Genomic DNA, 17,832 nt, shown 5'->3' with positions numbered 1-17,832 from the left:
TATTTCCAAACTGATAAAGTACCAGATGCAGATGCTAGTAGTTTAAGCCTGTAATTCTAGCTATTCAGGAGGCTGCGATTTGAGGATCACAGTTCAAAGCTAGCCTAGGCAAAAACATCCATGAGACTCTAATCTCTGTCTTCTAAAAAGCTGAAAGTAAAGTTGTGGCTCAGGTGTTAGAATGCTAGCCGAGAGAGAGAGAGAGAGAGAGAGAGAGAGAGAGAGAGAGAGAGAGAGAGAGAGAGAGAGAGAGAGAGAGAGAGAGAGAGAGAGAGAGAGAGAGAGAGAGAGAGAGAGAGAGGAGAGAGAGAGAGAGAGAGAGAGAGAGAGAGAGAGAGAGAGAGAGAGAGAGAGAGGAGAGAGAGAGGAGAGAGAGAGGAGAGAGAGAGAGAGAGAGAGAGAGAGAGAGAGAGAGAACAAACAAACAAAAAAAAGCCAAAGAATAGCACTCAGTCTTTGAATTCAAGCCCCAGCACTGGTGCACAAGCATACACACACACACACACACACTGTAACCTACTTAAAAAGGAACAGAAGAGTTGTGTGCTGATGTAACTGAAGTAAAAGAGTGTCTGTGTAAGTGCCAGGCCTTTAGTCCAAATCCCAGTAGTGCCAATTAAAAAAAGCAAAAAGGGGGCCGGGAGTTTGGCCTAGTGGTTAAAGTGCTTGCCTAGCATGCATGAAGACCCGGATTCGATTCCTCGGTACCACATATAGAAAAAAGCCGGAAGTGGTGCTGAGGCTCAAGTGGTAGAGCTCTAGCCTTGAGAAAGTCCAAGGACAGTGCTCAGGCCCTGAGCTCAAGCCCAGGACTGGCAAAAAAAAAAAAAAAAAGAAAAAAAAAAGCAAAAAGGGCTGGTCACTGGTGGCTCATATCTGTGATCCTAGCTACTTGAGGCCAAAATCTGTGGATTGGGGTTTTAGAACCAGCCCAGACAGGAAAGTCTGTGAAATTCTTATCTTCAGTTAAGCACCCTCCAATGAAGCTGGAAGTGGAGCTGTGGTTCAAGTGGTAGAGCACTAACCTTGAACAATTAATATGCAATTAATTCTTGATTGCATTAACACCCTCTCCCCCCACCATCATTGTCTACCTCTCTCTCCTCTTGGCCCCATAAGTACCATGCCCGCATTTCTTGGCACTTAGACTTAGTCTTTCTAATACACTGTGTAATGCCCAGATTTGGGGTCCCCAGAGACCACCAAGGAGTCAAATTGGATGTGAGTTCACAAGTCTTTTATTGTAAGCTCGAGCCTGGACTCACAACCGTCATGGACGCAGCAGGACAGAGTTGAGAGCATGTGTGCTGACCCTTCAGTTAGCAGGGTTTTTATAAAAGTAAGGCACAAGCTGACCACGTGCACAGAATCCAGTAAACTTGTATCATTTCCACCTGGTTTCTTGCCTGTGCCTGCTACCAGGAATTTACAGCGATCACCTGTTTTTTTTGCCTTTGTTCTTCCATCAGGAATTTCCCGAGTTGTCTGGAATTTGGGCCCAGAGGGAGTTGCTGACATAGTGCCTTAACAGGATAGGATCTAAACCTGAAATGGCTATATTTTGTCCGGCCTCCACAACTGTACTATTGAAGCTCTCCATAGCATCTATTATAATTCACTCAATTCATTTGGGAACTATTTGTATACCACCCAGCATGTTTACTTATAGATTTATAGGTACCTCCAATCTAACACTAATGACGGAAACATGTAATCTTTGTTTCTCAGTGTCTGGTTTATTTTGTTCAGGGCTAGCACTCTACTACTTGAGCCACAGTTCCACTTCTGGCGTTTTTGGTAATTAATTAGACTTTCCTGATCCTGTTAGATTCAAACCATGATCTTCACATCTCAGCCTCTTGATAGCTAAGATTATAGGGATAAGCCACCTGTGCCTAGCATGTGTATATATGTGTGTATGTTTTAAGAGATTCAACGTCATGTGGGGTATGGATTTAAAATGTATTGGGTACTGATGTTTGAACTCATGGTGTTGTGCTTAAGAGGCAAGTGTTTTGTCACTGAGCTACATTGTTGTCTTTTTGTTGATAAACTGTACAGAATCTTTATATCTTCAAGATATGAGATTTTTATCAAAGCTGTGATTTGCAGATATTTTCCCCATTTGATGGTTGTCTTCTCACTTTTCTTTCTTTCTTTTTTCTTTTTCTTTTTTTTTTTTTTGTCGTGGGGCTAGAACTCTGGACCTGGGTGTTGTCCCTGAGCTCTTCAGCTCAAGGCTACCCCTACCTCTTGAGCCACAGTGCCTTTTCTGGTTTTCTAGTGGTTAATTGGAGATAACAGACTTCAGTGCCGAGGCTGGCTGTGAACCATGATCCTTAGATCTCAGCCTCCTGAGTCGCTAGAACTATAGGTGTGAGCCACTGTGCCTTGCTCTTCACTTTCTTTATAGCATCTTTTGGTATACAAGAATTATAAATTTTGATGAAATCTAATTTATCTTTTTTGTTGCTGTGATCAATAATGTTCTTTTGGAGTCAGAAATGAAAACTGTAGATTTGCACTAAATTGGGGATATTATCATTATAGCAGCAGTACTCTTAAGGAATGAATATGCTTCATCCAGGACTGTTCTTGACATGGTTGACATTATGTTATGTAACATTTAGTGGATAATTTTTTATAGTGAAATCCATGGGCCTTTTTTTTTAAAAATGTAATAGAGCTGTGACTAGAACTAGGAATGAAGAAGCAATATAAAGTGCACTTCCTCTCTGAAACAGAATACTTCATCTTTGTATGATTCCCCACTGTTGCTAGGTTACCTTTCAGCTTTGAATGGTGCGAGTATGAGAGTTAAAAATATGTTGCTGTATAATGCCTCTTTTTCTTTTTCCTATCCCCATATAATTAGTAAACCCTTTGAAGCAAAAATTACAGTTTTTCTCTCCATGAGATTCCAAAAGCAAATTATTTTCTGTGTAAGTTTTTAAATCATGCAGATGTGCTTATGTTGTCAAGAGAATTGGATTTTCAGAATGAAAGAGCCAATAATTATGTAGTAGTCAGTGTCCTTTATGTGCAACTGCTTAATGATCTATAATTGTATTTGATTGAAGTGAGGCTGTAGACATTAATTTGGTTAAAAATTACACATGGCCCTGAGTGTCTTTAAGCAAGGCTAGTATGTTATGAGGAAAGAAAGACATGTTAGTTGCCAAAAGGGATCATGCCTTCTGTTTTTCCATTAAACATATTAGCGACGTCAACTAAATTGGACACAATAAATTCTGCAAGTCTTATCACTGGTCTGCAAAGAGACCAGTGATAAATTGTGTTAGGTAAGGTCTGAACTATTACAAGGTGTAGCCAGGACAATCATTCATTTAAAGACAAGCCTTTATTAAGCCAAGCCATTATTATTGACAGTAGTCTTTAAAAGCACTGCTTATAAATAAGTGGATCAGGTGCTCATAATGAGTTCCCATCCTTCCCCCTGCTTTTTTTTTTTTTTTTAATAGACTGCATCCTATAAGGTTCAGGATTGTGGGTCAGTGTTTTAGGAAAGTGTTTCCATAGTCACATACAGGGAGAAGGTGTTGGCAGGATTGGCAACCCAGAATAGCCTAGAACAGACTGTGTTTGATACAGCTAGAGTAGTATAGGCTGCAAAGGACAGTCTATGTTCAATGTGGAAATAAGAGTTCTGCATGTAATTTTTCTAATGGAAAATTTGGGTTAGGGTTATTCTGTTTGTTGAAAGGGAACATTGGTTTAATTTTGTTTTAATAGTAGTTTTAAAGATGACTCTCTTACATGAGTAATGTTGGATCTGCCTCTGCCTGGTTCGAAGACTCAGTGTTATGTACAGTCTAGGCTTTTATTTTGGCATAGGGTGATAGTTGTGATTGGTGCTAGCTGTTGCTGAAGAAGCTGTGGGTGGAGAGTTTGCTGATGCTTAAGTTACTGTGAGTCGATAGAGCTTCAGAGCAGTGTTTTTATTTGGTACCACAGTCACTGAAAATCATGACTACTGGGAAAGGTAGGTTATTCTCAGATATTCTGGAAAATGTTTATGATAGTTGCTGCTTGACTAAGAAGTAAATAAAATACTGAGAATATTTTATAATTGCTTTGATAGCTAATGTCCCAGTGAAACATAAGAAAATTGTTTTATGCTTTTTGCATTTAGTCAAGAAAAGTATGGGCCCCACTAATACTTAAGCATTAATGTTAACAGCCTTTATATATTAGAAGTGAGGAAAGAGGCACAGAAAGTAGAGATTTGATATATTTTCATTAGCTTGTTTCTTTCCTGTGCTTTTAATTTTTCTGATCTTTTATGTTCAGAGTGGGTTATGAAAATAAATTCTCATTTATTATTTAGCATAAGATGCTTAAAAAGGAATCTACTGGCTAGAAATTTCTGTGTTTTACCAGTAGCATTTAGAAGAAATAGACATATAAACCATATCTGGGAAAGGAAAGGATGTTGCTGCTAAGAATCATTGTTTTAATTTTTTTCCCCTTCCCTTTCAACGGATAAAGATAAGAAAGGAAAAGCTAATTGTTCAAAACATGCCTAACTGATCATCCTTCATTCTTCCCCTGAGAAGGTTTGGATATCATCTAGTGGCTTAGGAAGCCTCTGTGTGAACCAGACTTGTGTTTACCACTTGCATGCTGTCTTGTAGTCAGAGGAAAGAAGGAGAAGAAGAAATGTGTCTGCCCTGGCAGGTTCTTAATTTGTTGTCACAGAAGGACATTTATAAACCCTTTGAACAAAACAGATAGTACTAAGAATGAATTATGCATAATAACAAGTGTTCATTCCTCTCCCACTGTGGAAGGCCAGTGTGGGTACACACACAGCACTTTTGTCTTAGGCTTATAGTGTCACTGATCATTGAGTGTGTGTGTGTGTGTCTTTATCTTCTTGAACTAAACTTGCTTGGCTAAATCAAATTAACATTTTGGTTTGGCTGAAATAAAAGTTGAAAGTTTGGCTAAAAATGGCCATCTAGAAAGTACCACAATTCTGCTGTGGCTTTAAATGTATACAGTGAGAGTGTTATTTCTTACCTCACTGTAGCATTCTGTTTTCAGGGTAAGGTACTGTAGGAAATCAATATCTTAGTAGGAACAATAAATAATTCATGCTCTGAAGTGAATTTTCTTCAAGCTTTTCATTCGAGAATGAGTTTGTTACCTATATAAATAGCATTTGTCTTAGGTTGTATTTTGGTAGTCTTTTTAAACAATGGGGGAAAATAGTATGAAATTCTACTGTTAAGGGAGGAAGTATTGTGGATCTGAGTTTGGTCTGATTATCATGGATCTTTTTATTGGTATTTTCCTTCTAAGATTAGCACTCATTTAGTCACTGTACCTGGGACGCAGGCTTAGATGCTAAGGTAGGTAATATGGTCTACAGTAAGTAGCTGAAAGTGTGATAGAGAATGGAGATAATGGCTGCTCCCTATAGCATGATGCATTTATCAATCCATGGTTAATAAAGGATCCATTGATGGTTTTTAGACTAGCTGTGCTGCCACTGTCTGGAGTGCAGTTTAATATTTTCAGAGTCTGAATTGTTTGCATTTGTTTTATGATCCTTGCAGCAAAGCAGCGCCATGAGAAGTAGGCCTGAAGGTTTCAGGTTTTCTGTTTTGAGGTGGTGGCAGGACAGAGAAGGGAAATCCTGCACTTTGCTGTCTTAGACCAGTCAGTCCCTGGCAAGTCATCCTATCAAATAGAGTGCTGCCTCTGTACCTTTGTGATTAAACCTGGTTGCTTCTGAATCTGAAATTGTACCATTTTCAACAGTTGCTGTAGGAAATTATTAGAAGATGAAAACATTGAAAGAAATATTACTGGCATGGTGGCACATGTATGTAATCCCAGCACTTGGAAGTGGTGGTAGAGGCAAGAGGACCATGAGAGTGGAGGGGGAATTCTGTGACAGGTAATGATAACATGATACCTCTAGCAGTTTGGGCTATCATTGTAGGAGATTGTGTAAATTACATGGTCAGGGGCCTTGTACAGCATGCTGAGAAACTGGGATTTTCATTGTAGGCCATTTCTTTGTAGATAATTAAATTATAAAAATAAAACCCAAAATGAATATGCAAAGGCATCTCATTATAGGACAGTTAATTTTAACTTTAGCAAATACAATAATTAAAAGAAACCTTAACTTGTCACCATCATTTCATAAAACAGGAATGTATTAACATTAGTTAAAAATAAGAATGATGGGGCTGGAAATGTGGCCTAGTGGTAGAGAGCTTGACTAGCATACGTGAAGCCCTAGGTTTGATTCTTTGGTACTGCATACACAGAAAAAACGCTGAGAGTGGTTCTGTGGCCCAAGTGGCAGAGCACTAGCCTTGAGCAAAAAGTGTCCAAGGACAGTGCCAGGCCCTGAGTTCAAGCCCAGGACTGCGCCCCCCCCCCCCCAAAAAAAAGAGCGATGTAATAGGTTTATGAGAAATTTATCAGTCTTTTTTCTTATTTTTCTCAGTTTGGTGCAGCCTGGTGTAAATTATTTAAAAATAGTTACCAGTCCCTTAGGAAGTTTTTTTTGGGGGGGGTGAGGGGGTACTGACTACTGGACTAGGTGGCTGGACTGAAAGTGACCCAGGGGCTTTGGAGCCAGAATGAATGAGTGGAGACCCTCAGACCGAAGTGGAGAGCATGGCCTTTGTCAGAGCAAACAAGCAGGCTGCTTGTTTGTCAGACTCAGTTTCCTCTAGTATGAATGGGGAAGACAGTCCCTGTTCTATCATGAACTGTAATTGAGATGACATCTCAGGTGGTAGATGACTGGAGCTGTTGGGACCAGATCCAAATTCTAGAGGTTCTATGTCAAGTCTAGCTACTTATTCTTGTATGCCATGTAGAAACTGTAAGAATGAAGGGCAGAAAAGAGATGTATTATGTTTATAAGATTCCTCAAGAAGAGACAGGTTACTAGTGTTTCAACCTGTCTTCAGCCATCTTGGAGCGTGTGTGTGTGTGTGTGTGTGTGTGTGTGTGTGTGTGTGTGTGTGCGCGTTGGTTCTAGGGCTTGAACTCAGGGTGCTGTTGTTGTTCTAGTCTGCTAGCACTCTTATCTCTTGAACAGCAGCTCCACTTGTGACAATTGAATGGTTTGTTGGAGATCCGGGTCTTACTTTCCTGCCTGGGCTGGCTTCAGACTATGATTCTCAGACTTAAACTTCCTAAGTAGCTGAGCCACCAGTGCCTCAGCTGAGCATTAAGTTGAATTAGGAAAATAATTAGGGGATGGGATAAAATGTACAAGTAGTTAATGAAGTCCTGGTTACAGGCAGGTCACAGATATATTCTGGCAGATCATTTCCAGAGGGTGTCAGAGAAGTTACCACTGTCACCATTTGAGGGAAGTGATCTAGTCAGCTTATCTGACCAAGTCTGGCAGGTGGTCCATTCTGAAGATCCTGTTATTTATACTTTGCCCTGAGATTAGTTTTCTGAATCCCTCCATGTAAAGATATCAGATCAGCCCCAACTTTCTTGGATTCCAAGGTGACTGCACGGTGTGTGGCTGTCAGCAAAGATGATGCTCATAAGTGGTGGTAAGGATACCAAGCTTTTCTCCTACTTTTGACTATTTTAGTGTGTAGAGGAGTTACAGTTACATTCTCAGGTAATTGGTGCATTACTTCTTGAACCTTGATACCCCTTCTCATATTTTTGTCCCTCTTTTCCTCCCCCCTCCCAATCATCTTGTTTTCATCTTTCCCTTCCCTATTTCAAACAAATAAATGTATACACAATATACCAGGTAACTACTTTTTTTTTTTTTTTTTTGGCTAGTCCTGGGGCTTGAACTCAGGGCACTGTGCTTGGATGCTTTTTGTTCAGGGTAGTGCTCTGCCATTTGAGTCACAGCATCACTTCTGCATTTTTCTGTGTATGTGGCACCAAGGAATCGAAGCCACGGCTTTGTGCATGCTAAGCAAGCATTCTACCACTAGGCCACACTGCTGACCCCCAGGTAACTACAGTTTTTTGTTGTTGTTGTTGTTGTTGTTTTTTTTTTTTTAGGTAACTACTTTTGACTCCTACTTTTTTTTTTAAAGAATTTATTAACATTGATTTTTTTTTTTTTTTTTTTTTGCCAGTCCTGGGCTTGAGCTCAGGGCCTGAACACTGTCCTTGGACTTTCTCAAGGCTAGAGCTCTACCACTTCCGGCTTTTTTCTATGTATGTGGTACCGAGGAATCGAACCTTGTTGCTCCTCTCCTCTCCGGGGCAGCAACACGGGAACGGGGAGGGACACACAGGGCCAGCCTGTAGTCCCCCGGGAGCCGAGCGAGATGGTAAGTGTCGAAGACCCAGCCCTCCCCCAATCACCGGGGAAGAAAAAACCACGCTGAGTCAGAAGCAGTGTTAACCATGAAAGCGCATCAGATCTCTCTGCTGATCTCTGCTGATCTCTCGTTCTCTCTGATGCTCTCCGCCTTTATTGCGTCAAACAATTAGTTATATACTGTTAGGGTAGGAGAAGGTGGGCACTGGGAAGCTAGCCAATAGGAAGAGGGCCTCTGTGCTACCACTAAGGGTCTGGGTGGGGCTTTCAGGTAGTGGGCAGGACAGGTGCAGGAAAGCTGCTGTGAGACCCGCGAAACTGCGGGGGGTTCAATCGAGTCACGTACACAGAGATGCCTTAAGAGAGGTATGCAAAAGACCGAATGCCTAGACAAAGCCCTTTAATTGCAGCTGAGCCAGAATCAGGCTTCAGGGATGGAGGCTAGGCCCCAATAGAACCTGGATCTTCATGCATGCTAGGCAAACACTTTAACCACTAGGCCAAACTCCCAGCCCCTTAACATTGATTTTTACATCATATTTCAGATGACATGTTTAACAAGTGTTCAAGAAGGGAATCTCTATATACAATCACTGGCACTTAGTTTTTAGAACATAATCAAAGTTAGGCTAAGGGTTTGTATATCATAGATACATATTAATTTATGTAATAAAACATTATGTCTATAGAGTCATGACTCCTACTTTGAATCCCCCTCCTCCCCCACACACACACGAGGGAAGAAAAGCGTAGAGTTCTACACACAAGATAACGTACTAAAAGAAATTTACTGCTATTCCCAGATCTTGGTGTCCGGTATTACCAGATGCCTAAGAGAAGTGCCTGGTTCTAGAATTAGAACAGGGACTATACAAGATGAGCCTGTAGTGAGTTGCTCAAAAAGTTACAGGTTAAGTCTGAAAGACAAGGATTGAGTGAAAAGACACCCAGGGTATCAAAATTGGACTGCTTTAAGCAGTAGAAAAGATGTTCTGCTGGATTTTAGCCCAGAATACAAAATAAGTGCCCATAAATCTACACTTAAGGAATGATTGAATAAATGTAAATGGCATAACTCTTGTGTCATTTTCCAGATCATGTATGATGTATTCTTTTCTCTCTTCCCCCCGCCCCCTCTTTCTCTGACTCTCTGTCTCTGTCTCTCTCTCTCTTGCTAGTTCTGGGGCTTGAACTCAGGGCATGAACACTGTCCTTGGACTTTCTCAGGGCTAGCACTCTACCACTTCAGCCACAGCACCACTTCTGGCTTTTTCTATGTATATGGTACTGAGGAATGAAGCCCCGGTCTTCCTGTATGCTAGGCAAACACTCTACCACTAGGCCAAACTCCCGGTCCCTGAACAATGCATTCTTAAGGAGGCAAGAACTGATACTTTTTGGCACATAGGCACTTCTTACATACAGTATGAAAATGGGAGAAAGATTACTTTACAGTGGAGAAAATAGATACCATTTCAGCCCAGATGTCCAAGGTCCAACACCAGCAGTCTTGTTGATAGCACATGCTCATGATGTGGTGTGTGTGGGGAGTGGGGAGGAGGTTAATCTTGATTATCACCTTGTTTGGATTGAGCAGTGCCTAGATTAGATGTATCTGTGATTGTGTTTCCAGTGAAGTTAATTAAAGGGAGAATGACTGGACCCCTGTGGCAATACCATCCAGTAGAGGTGGGAGCATGGCAGACAGAATGAAAAAGGGAAAAACATAGAAAGGTTGTCACTCTAGAAAGAGGGGTTCATATAATGAGGCTATGTGTCATGAGAACTATCAGAGTAAGAGGGTTTTGAGGGTAGGTTGATTATGGATGATTATAGTTTTGGACATTTGAACATAGAATTTTATTTGTATGTGGGTTTCATTCAAGAGGTTCTGTGTTTTAAAGTATAAATGGGGCTATTAGAGGACTATCATTTGATAGACTATAGGTCTTTATTTTAAATTGCCATCTCATTTTTTGTCTTGTGCAGAAATGTGGTAATTTTCCTCTAGCCAACAAGATTCCTGAGAATGAGGTCATGAAAGCAGAGCTGGACTATAACACAGGGCAAATAGGTCTTGTTGTTTCCACTGTTAAGTATATAAACTTTCTGATAGGAAACAGTTTCCAAATTTGGCTCTGAGTTTTTCCAGCTGACTTGCTTTTGTGCCTACATAGTAATTGTCAAGAAGAATTGGGTCAGGATGGGTACTGCAGTATTAAAGTGACATTTCCAAAGGAGTACAAGGTATATGGGACTGGGATTCTGACATAGATGCTTAGACCATACTCTTTCAGGGCAAGGGCAAGTTCAAGAGTAAGATCAGTAGTTTGGCCAGAAGGAAAGGAAAGAATTGTCACCCGTAAAATGATACACTATGATTGTTTGTTTGTTTGGTAATTACTGAGCATTGAATTCTCTTGCTTGCTAGGTGAATACTCTGCCACTTGACACATACCTGCAGCCTTTTTTTTTGGCAGTCCTGGGGCTTGAACTCAAGGCCTGAGCACTGTCCTTGGGCTTTCTCAAGTCTAGCACTCTACCACTGGAGCCACAACACCACTTCCAGCCTTTTCTGTGTATGTGGTACAGAAGGCTTTGTGGACGATAGGCAAGCACTCTACCACTTGGCCATGCTCCTGGCCCCAGCCCTTTTGTGTTCATATTTTTGAAAGTAAGGTCTCATTTTATGTCCAGGCTGGCCTGGATTTCCATCCTCCTACTTGTGCTTGGTCATATCTCAGGAGTGATAGGTGTATACCACTATGACTAGCAGTTGAGTGAGATGGAGTCTTGTGAGCTTCTTTGAGCCAAGATCTACCCTTGTACCTACCTTCGAAGTATCTAAATTATAGGCTTGAGTTACATAGCTATGATTCTTGTTAACATGATTTTCATAGATGATCTTAAGTATTGAAATTTTAGATTCCATCTCCTAGAGTTGCACTTTTAGTATTAATCATTAATATATTAACTTGGTTTACATTTCTTAATATGAATGTAAGCCTTTTCTATGAATATTAAAATTACAACCCAGAACATGTCCATTGGAATGTCTGTACATTTATAGAGTGACAGTGTCAGTTTCCTACTACTTTCTTACTTGTTACTATGAGCCAGTCCTGTCTTTCCTTGCTCCAGGAGCTTTACCCATGTATTCTCTTGAGTACTTCACCTTACTCTTTACCCAGCTGAATACCCACTCAGTTCTTAGGGCCTGATGTAGAAGCTCCGTCATCATGGTTTTTCTTGGAAGCGGTGGTTTGAATGCTCCTGGACTTGAAGTCCCATTGGGAGATAATTAGAGAGGAGAGAACCTGAATCCAGCTATGATTCTTGAAGGCAGGTGTTTTACTGATAGGTGATTAGCATTAAAAAGATGCTCAGAGTGGAGCTCTTAGGACTGAATACTGGGTAGCTGTGTAAAAACAGTGAGGTCAGAGGATATAACATGCATACTTCCTATCTCTCAACATATAATGTCTCTGTTAGCACAAATGTGGGCCATAAAGTTTAGGATAGAAGCATAAGTCCCATGCTAGGGCCCATGAAATTCCTGACTGGTAAACTTTGTGGTCACTGAGACAGTGACACCTTGTTTGTCATGGCCAGCTTGTTGCTTAGCACAGGGTAGACTTATTTTTATTTTTTTGCCAGTCCTGGGCTTAAGCTCAGGGCCTGAGCACTGTCCTTGGACTTCCTCAAGGCTAGAGCTCTACCATTTGAGCCTCAGCACCATTTTCAGCTTTTTTCTATGTATGTGGTGCCGAGGAATTGAACCTGGGTCTTCGTGCATGCTAGGCAAGCACTCAACCACTAGGCCAAACTCCTGGCCCTATGGTTAATTTTTTGAAGTCATTATGAGAGTTATCTTTAGTAGGTCTGTAGTAGAGTATGTATAGCACTGCCTTTTCTGAAGCTTTTTGCTCTCCACTCTCATTAATATTTGGCCTTTAAATACAAAAGTCTCAGTGTAGCTAACACAAAATGGTAACTGTTTCCATAGTAGAAATTATGTAGAATTTTTGTGATGTAAGGAAGTTTCCTATACTTGACATTAATTGCAAGAAAATAAATAGCTATTTACTATTTTTCACACACACACACACACACACACACACACACACACACACACACACTTGCGCCCTTGCTCATATTTGGCAAGCATTCCATCATTGAGCTACATGCTTAACCCTCAAGTATTCTACCATCCTCCCTTGTGTTCACATTTTGTTTTTGAGACAGGGTCTTGTCTAGGTGGCCCTTGATAAAGGTTAGACAAGCATTCTACCAGTAGGCTACGCTCCTGGTCCAAAGGACAAGTCTTTAATATGTAATTTCAGTAACTTACCTATAACTTCCAAAAATTCTTCATGGACACTCAGTACAGTATGTAGAGTAGCTGCTTATCTGCACCTCATTCCTCTGATGTTTGCAACCTCTTGGGAGTTGATACTTCCCTTGCTTCCTATTTTTAACCCCAACACGTGCATCTACGTGTGTGGATAATTCTCTAGAGAAATAGCAGTTAAAATCTAGTTCCTTTTGCAGTTAGGTTTGTTCTGGTTCCCGAATGTAATTCAAGCAGTTTATTAAGCTAATTGCTTTGAAGTTTTCAACCAAGTTATTCTCAGTTTATGTTGTAATTTGCTTTGTAATTATTTGAATAGTTAAAGCAATGTAAACTCACTTTAAGTAGCTATTTGGGTAGGCTTTATACTGTGGTAGTAGTAAACTTTAAATATGCATATATGTACTATAGTTATCTGAGAGTCTTATTAAACCAATAGAAAGCTATCAATTATAGTCTGACTTTTAACTTTTCAAATTGTACAACTTGCAGTTATTCAGATTTGAATGAGCATCGCAACAAAGAAGCAGATGAATTATTAGAGAAAACGAAACAAATCCAAACTCTTAAGTAATTTTCAGGGGTATTTGTTTCAGCAGTATTTATTAGAAAAGATTCTTCGAACAGTGACTGATTATTTTTCCTTTCTTTACAAGAGTGGATAATTATTCTTAAGAGTTTTTGTGCTGTCCTGAGCTTTATTGAGCTGTAGCTCACTGTTGACTTAGAAAAATGAGAGAATCCTGAAAGTTAAGAATTCATGTCCAGGGAAAATAGGCATCACTATGAATTGATTTTAACTTTCTGCAAGGCTTGGTGTAGTGGCTAAACAGGATACCCAACAAGTACATTTGTGAATTACATCTTGTGGCCCAGAGAGGAGCTCTGGTCTCTGTAGGAGAGAGGACTAACACAAATATCCTGCTAAGTAAACCCAGTACAGGTTCAAGTGTTGGGTCCTACCTCTGAAATCCTAGCAGGAGCACCTTAAAAACTGACCTAGGAGCTGGGAATGTGGCTTAGTGCTAGAGTGCTCACCTAGCATGAATGAAACCCTGGGTTCCATTCTTTAGTATCACATAAACAGGAAAAGCTGGAGGTGCCTCTCTGGCTCAAGTGGTAGAGTGCTAGCCTTGAACAAAAGAAACTCAGGGACAATGCCTGGGACTTCCCCCCTCCCAATGACTTAAATGACAACCCTCAGCTGATTTAAACTAAAATCTGAGATCTATAGTGTTTTAGATGCAGGACCAAGAGCTATATGAACTAAAATGTAGAGTGTGAATGGTGCTGACCTAATTATAATATGGAACTAAAATATTCACTGTCTCAAAGATCACAATGGAGACACCAAACATTACTAGACTCATCAACTCCCAAAGTCTTTAAAAACCCTCTTTGAATGGTAATCATGGAGACAGTTTTAGTTTGTTCCCTATCTTTCTGTTGCTGCATTTTAAATGTAGCTCGGTTTCTACAAAACGGTGGTATAATAATTGGCTTCTCTGTGTGTCTGTGAGAAGTTCCTTACTGCTCCTGGGTTGTTCAAGAGCTGTCTCTGGAATATGTTCTAACTGCATAGTTGCTCATCATGGTAACCTATGGCCTTCCTAGTGAAGTAGCATTGAAAACATCTCACAACTCCCAGATCCTCAGCCCTAGTCACAACTAATGCAGTGAGTCACACTTCAGCTTCGGGAGGAGGTTACAGAGAATCCTTTCTAACTTTATTTGGCCTGTTCTGTATTCATAAATCATATCCTGTAAATGCCTGTAGTAAAGCATCATTCTGAATCATAGGTGGTGCTAATTTTACATGTCTGTTCCCAGGCTGGACTGAGAGCACCAGAGGGAAAGCATGACTTTTTCTATTCTAGCCCTTACCAGAATACCTAGAACACAGTTGTGCTTAGTAAATGCTGGAGAGAGAAAGAATGGCTGAAGTTCGTGGTGTGTCGGCATCCACAGGAGGCATTGTATCTGGTAGCCTTCCAGTGATAGGCATCTGTACTCAGGCTGGGGTTGTGAGTCTACCAGTTTTATTTTTACAGTAGCAAAAGAAGTTTGAGACCAGATTGCTTCATAGGCAAGCCTGTGATCTGGGCTTGAACTGCATGCCCTAGGGAGGCAATGGAAAGTTGGGAGACAGTTTTCATTTGTAAAGATTTTGAAGATTCTAATTAGTAGAGTGTATATGAGTTGTACAGGGGCAGTTTCTTTGTGTTATTTCCATATGATCATAAAATGTATCATGATCAAACTCACCTCTCCATCTCCCTCTCATTACCCTTCTCTTCCTCATCTTCCTTCTTTGCCTTCTTCTTTTCTTAGTGCCAGTCCTTGGGCTTGAACTCAAGGCCGGAGTGAACATTGTCCCTGAGCTTTTGTGCTCAAGGCTAACACCCTACTACTTGAGCACAAAGTTCTACTTTTGGCTTTTTAGTGGTTAATTGGAGAAAAGAGTTTTCACAGAATTTCCTGCTTATTCTTGCTTTGACCATCGATCCTCAGATCTTATCCTCCTGATTAGCTAGGATTATAGGCATGAACTACAGGCACCCAGTCCCTCTTTCCTTCTTAAAGCCATTTCTACAGGTTTCAGTGTTCTGTTTTCATACATGAATATGAAGTACTATAATCATATTCACCTTATTCATCCTTCCTCTGCTGATGCCTGCCCTTCCAATATAGCTTGTTTTATTTTCTTATGATTTATTTTGTTCTGCATGTATTACCACTTGGAGTTTTCTTTTGCTTTGCATCACTTTTAGGACCGCAACTCATTTTGTTGATTTTAACAACTTTGGGCTTGTGTCTCCACCCCAGAAGAAAGAGGTTGTAGAAGCAATTGCTGTAATGGGTGAGGCAGAGCCTTGACTCTTTGCCAGGGCCAAGTTTTTATCTTTCTCTTGAAGTAGGGGTGTGGCACTGAGAGTAAGAGAGGGTGGTTACCTGAGAACTGCTGAAACCTTGTCCGTAGGTAGGTGGGACGGACAATACATTGGGTTGAGGCACAGAGTGGTATTCCTTATTTACAGACAGAAGAATCTTCCCTTTTTTTTCCATTGTTTTTTTTATTTTATTTTTATTTAAAATTTAAAATTATGGGGTGAAGCTTGGGGAAGGCACAGACTTGTGACTAATGGTCCTGCCTGGGGACTGGCCGACTGTCAGTGTGAGCTCTGCATTTCTCCACCCACAGAATCATCTCTGCTCCCTATCACTTGCTTATAAACTGTAGAGCAGCAGTTGCTGAGACCCAATGGGGAGTGATGCCTTGGCCTGGTGCTGCTCAGAGGCCAGTGTGGACCCTGAGCTCCCAGAGCTGCCCCTAAGGAGCAGGTATTGGTGGAAGTTGCTTCCTGACCTTCTCACATCTCACTTTTCCTTGCCAGTTTCTCATGTTTCTACTTTGCCTGTCTTTTCTTTCCTCCTCCCCAGCTTCTTCTCTGTATCTCCCTTTTAAAGGATTAAGAAAACAGGAATGACTAAAAAGTTCATTAAGTGTTTAAAATTGTTATTATAAGATGATGTACAGAGGGGTTATTGTTTTATAAATCAGGTAATGAATATATTTCTTTTTGGACAGTGTCACCCCTTGCTTCACTCTCTCCCAGCAAAAATGAAGTTTTGAGTTTACCTGCTGTCTGTGGTTCATTTCACTTCTTTTCTTTTCTTTTTTCTTTTTTTTTTTTTTTTTTGGTACTGGGGATATCTTTGTTAAGATAGTCTTAATGCCAGCCAACTTTTCTGGCTGTATGTTCTTGGGCTGAAGAAAGGAAAGTGATCTTTCACTTAGTTACATTTTACACTCTCCTGCCAGAAGTAGCACTCTGGTAATTAGCACCCCAATAGCTCTTGGTGAATTGTGAAAAATACTAGTATTTCTATGTAGGCTGGGCATTTTTACATCCTCTTTTCTGACAAAAGTGTGTCTTAATTTGGTAAATCGAGGACTGTTTTGTTTCAGAATGTAGATACTGAAGGATTTTCCACAGAGTAAAGTTAAATAGGACCAGTCCTGTTGTATACTGGCAGATGATGACTAGATTGGGGAGATATCAAACCTCACATCTCCTATTTTGTTAGAGAAAGGAATGTAGAAACTTTAAAGAAAAGAAAATGCTTAAAAAAAAATCCCAGCCATTCTTTAATAGTATAGTTTATATTTCTATAACTTTGTCTTTAGGCATTCTCTGACCTAGGTTATAATTAAAAGGTAGGGTACCAGATGGGCAAGAAATGTGTTTTAAATAATGAACAAAATATAAGCCTTCTAATCTATAAATATGGTATGTCATTTAATTTATTAGACTATCTTTAATTTCTCTCAACAATGTTTTGTAGTTGTCATCATGTCTTATAGCCCGGTCAAGTTATTTATTGATGGTATTGTTGAATTATTTTTGTCATCCTTGGATTATTTAGAGCTGATATACTAAAAAAAATTGACTTTTGACTAATTGATTTTCATTTATTGGTTTTATATCCCACAACCTCACTGAACTTATTCCTTGATTTGAATGGTTGTAGTAATCTCCAAGCATTTCCTATATGTGTGAATGGTGATGGTTTTAATTTTTTCTATCTGGTCTGGTTGCATTTTGTTTCTTATTCTAATTGGATTGCCCTGGCTAGAACTTTAGTATAGTGTTGCACAGGTATGGTGAGAATGATATCTTACCTGTTCCCGATGTTCAGTGGAAAGCAGCCAGTCATTAATTATTAAGTATGGTTTGGGTAGTTTTGGGTTTTGGGTTTTTGTAAAAGAAGTTTCCTTCAAGGCCTTATTGTATTCCCTCCATAATTTTATATGTTTTCAAGTGCTTGCTCTATATTTAGAGAACATGTTCATTTTGTTTTCTATTATGTTAGATAATAAATTAATCAGTTACTGCATACTAAACCAGTTACATTCTTGGGGGAAATTATACCCCCAAGAATAATTATGGTTATGTTTTGCTGGATTTGGTGTGCTAGTTGTGTATAGGTAAAACTGTTGTGTACCAATGGCTGTGGCAGATGAGAAAACACAAGACTTCTTTGATTGTCACACGTTGCTTCTCATCAGCAGTGGTCTCTCCTGATCCAATTCAGTTTTGGCACTATTTCCTTGGAGACTGTATCATGTCCTACAGATTGAGGGCTCAATTCCCATGGCTACCCCTACTCCAGATGTAAT

At 40.1% G+C, this 17,832-nt stretch overlaps 1 protein-coding gene across 1 annotated transcript in view; it reads left to right on the top strand.

Annotated features, from left to right (window-relative positions):
* Window positions 1-17,832, top strand: part of Clasp1 (cytoplasmic linker associated protein 1) — a 237,997-nt gene that overhangs the window by 107,231 nt on the left and 112,934 nt on the right. The window lies entirely within an intron of this gene.

The sequence above is a fragment of the Megascapheus bottae genome, chromosome 12 (genome assembly GCF_031878675.1).
Source record: "Megascapheus bottae isolate mThoBot1 chromosome 12, mThoBot2.hap1, whole genome shotgun sequence".
NCBI lineage: Eukaryota > Metazoa > Chordata > Mammalia > Rodentia > Geomyidae > Megascapheus > Megascapheus bottae.
Note: the sequence above shows the minus strand (reverse complement) of the source record. Positions and strands in the feature narration are given on the sequence as shown.